This window comes from Etheostoma spectabile, chromosome 20 (genome assembly GCF_008692095.1).
Source record: "Etheostoma spectabile isolate EspeVRDwgs_2016 chromosome 20, UIUC_Espe_1.0, whole genome shotgun sequence".
NCBI classification, from domain to species: Eukaryota; Metazoa; Chordata; class Actinopteri; order Perciformes; family Percidae; genus Etheostoma; species Etheostoma spectabile.
The window spans coordinates 21485745-21489580 of record NC_045752.1 but is presented as its reverse complement, the minus strand read 5'-3'; the positions used below and the strand labels follow the sequence as shown (position 1 = coordinate 21489580).

Genomic DNA, 3836 nt, shown 5'->3' with positions numbered 1-3836 from the left:
CACACACACACACACACCAATAAAAGCTAAGCCAATCTCTTCTCTAAAACACTTCCCATACGTCTTGGGACTCAAACTGTCAAGAAATTTATAAAAAATATATATAATATAAAAACTTATACATTTGACTAAATACATACATTTTTATTTTTTAAAAATCCAGACGCTTTTACCCTCATGTTATTCATTTATACCAATACTCAAAATAATAATTTCATATTTATTTATATTACACACTCACAGCAATGTTACACAAGCAATTGGGTTGTCTAAAACAGTTTCCCCTATATATTTGGAGTCATCCAGTGCAACTATAAACATAATGAACATTATAACTTATATAAAAGGACAAACTCTTTACATTTCTTCAAAAAAGTCATAAACTTATGCCAAAACTCAAACACAGTGATGCCATCATTCTCTGTAGAACATTTTAGAACGTTAGACGATCTTTGATCACATCTTACAAATCTGACTTCAAGTGATCTCTCCTCACAATAAACAACCCTTGTTGTCCCTTGGATGACATATTGCTGGCCTTACATGGGCCTAATGTGTGACGGACCTACCTTACATTGGTTTAAAAGACAAAAACAAACAAAAAAAAATAGTGAAAAAAGCATCATGGGAAACAAAATGAATGGTTAGCATCAGAGTTAGCAGTGATTGGCAGCCGCAAATTAATACACCTGCCCCCTGAGTGCAGCGTTATACATCCTGGCCATCAGCCCCCTGATCAAGACCATCAACTCTGACTGCCTCATAGCCGGAGCTCTGCGGGCTCGCGCCCAAATCACCGCTGCGTATGCGTGATGCTCACTGTGGTAATAAATAATCAATGAGATGGATATTTTAACTAATCTTTGAGTTTATATGAGTTGGCTTCGGGTGCAAAGCTAAATCATAATAAAACAGAGGAGTTTGGATTGATCGAAACAACAAAACTGATATTAACATTAAAGTAAAAGATGAGATTAAAATTCTGGGCTTAACCATTTGTAACCATGACTGTAGCGAAAGAAACTGGGAGCTTAAGCTCAGTGAGGTTAAAGAAGAAGTAAAGAAATGGGAGAATAAAAATACAAATTATAAATCAAGAGTTAATATCATTAAAACGTTCATCCTTTCCAAACTTCTTTTTATTGCAAACATTTTCCCTCCATCTCATAAAATGATAATCCAACTAAACAAACAGTGTGTGAATCTGGTATGGGGCACAACGAGAGAGGTCACAAAAAGAGAAATTTTATATAAAAGCAGAGAATATGGGGGACTTGGGGCCGTGGATATGGGGATAAAGTTATATATTTCCTTTGTTAAAAACGTATCAGCAGTATTATCCAGGAATGCTCTCTGGGTCGGGGACTCCTCCAGGTGGAGGAAGAGGAGAGGCCGAGCCAGGCAGGGACCAGAATATATGATTAATTACGGTGATTTCATAGATGAATATCAAAAACTTAAAATTGATTGAGCGCCCCCCAAGTAAAATGATTTTTAAAAAGTTCAATGATTTTAAATAGTGGGGTTATTGATTATAAATACTTAACCCAAAAAATGAGAACCCTGTCCTAAAATTTTTAAAGCACTAAAAACCTTGTAGACATCCGGGACATGAGGTGGCTGATGGCCGTTAACAGACTTCCTGTAGAGCTGTTGTGTCTTGGAGTTGCTATGTGACAACCAAAACCTGTCCCATGACCCATGCACGATGATGAGACACAACAGCATCTCCTGATGGATGTTTTAGAGCTCAGAGTCTGGGACAAATTAAAGTGTGTGGTGTGAATTTAATGTGACTTATAAGAGTGTAATGTATTGTATAATGGACCAGTAGTGTTTAGAAAAGAAAAAGAACTTTTGCAAATTATAATATGTATTGTTTGTTTTAAACTGTGAGGACTAGGTGCTGTATGACAATTCAGCAGCCTTTCATAACCAGTGATGTTGTTTTTAACAAGTCATCACTGAGTTAAGAAGAAGGAAAAAGTTAGCAAAAATCAGCTCCTACCTTGGAATATTATTATTGTAATGTTTTGTATTCTGCACTGCTCAGTATAGCACATGCACTTTAACAATATGCACTTTAATCGCTCTCTGCACTTTATAATGATATGTGATGTTGTTGTAATTCGTAGTTTGTATTTATCTTTTTTGCCCTCAATGTATGTCATAACATGTAATTTGTAAAAACTTCAATAAGCTTTTTAAAAAAAAAAAAAAAAAAACAAATTAATACATTTGGACAGAAAGTGGATTAATCTTGGATGTAAGATTTTGAATTTAAAGCTCAAAGACCCATGAAAAAAAAGGCACAAGTTCCAGGCTGGAAAGACACTAAAGACACCACCGTGACGCCTAGAGTGTTAGCTATTAGCTGGAAAGACTAATTCTCTAGCTCTTATAGCTGTAAAATTATAAAATATGACTGTTTGTTTGTGTATGATGTTTTTCACTGTTTTTCATCATATACGACCACGCTCAATAATAATTTATTATATCTTACTTTATGCTGTTTTGGAACAGCTGTCTGGATATGCAACTCGGTTTAAGGTAATTTATGATGGACAAACACCTACATCATTTAATATTGTTATTTTAGGCTATTAGTTTAATTGTGCAGTGAATAAATACTTTGGTGCTTAAACAGCCTGAGCCTAACAACTACTGTTTTAGAAGCCACTGAAAACTTGTTGTGGCTTTTGTCTTCAAGCTGTGACATGAAAAAAAAAAACACCTTATGTACAGTACACCCCTTTTTTATTAAAAAGATGCCACGCAACACAAATTTCATTACTGGTGGTCAAAGGACTACCAGGAAGATTTTTTTTTGAAAAAAACCCTTGTTGTTAGCTTGTTTCAAGCCATTCTAATGTTGTATAGAAAGCCTGCAGGAAGACTCAGCTCAATATGTGTCAGTTCTGAAATTTCAACGAGCTAAGCTGCTTACTCTGATTGGCTAAAAGCTAGTCAATTAGAGGCTGGCTGTCAGCATCCTTTACCCAGGCCACTGGGCGAGCTCATGATTAGTAATGATTTCAGGCAAAATGACGTTGGACTGACCAGCTTTTGTAATTGGCCTGATAACACAAACACATATGGCCCAACATATTTCTAAAAACGCAGTAAAAACGGTTTTGTGTGGCAGGGCACCTTTAAGGGGTGGCTTTGTGACTCTGTTTGGGCTGTGGGCGGGCAAGAGACAGAGCTTAAGAATGGTGTCTCCAGCTAAAACAATAACTTTTAAATTGAACACCAATAAGTAATCTCTGTGCAAAATAGTAATCTGTGCATTAATTATTAATAAAGTGCACAAATTAGATTGTGCCCTGTAGTGAAGACTACAGGGCCAAGCTTGGCCCTGTGGAACTCCAAAGGTCAGTGGTTTCCAGCCCAATGGCACCACGCCCCGAAATTACCCCCCTTTTGTTTCTACACCAAAAATCTTGTATCTAGTCTGTAACCTGCCTTACATAAGATTTAAAAAAAAAAAAAAGGCATGTTTGATTGATGTTACTCGATTTGTTTCTGTGCCTTCACTGCTTCACTTGGAGGCAGGTAAGTTCTCGTTTTTGTCGGCGTTGAGACCATGTCAACATATTATAATAGTAGTAGCTTGTTTTATTTTGTTATCTACTGTGTAGAACCCATATACTCCAAAACAGTTTTCTCAGATGGGTTTACGCGGCTATTCCACAAAACAGAGCCCTAGAATTCTAGCGAATTTGTTCCCCGACATAAGCACAATGAGCTGACAGAGAAAGAAAGGACTAAATACACAGGGTAACAAGGCCTAACTGGAGACGGTGACAAACAGGTGGGACATGTCAGGGCTGGTT

The 3836-nt window shown here is 36.8% G+C and overlaps 1 long non-coding RNA gene across 1 annotated transcript in view; it reads right to left on the bottom strand.

The window, feature by feature from the left end:
- Nucleotides 1-3836, bottom strand: part of LOC116669857 (uncharacterized) — a 16684-nt gene that overhangs the window by 6869 nt on the left and 5979 nt on the right. The window lies entirely within an intron of this gene.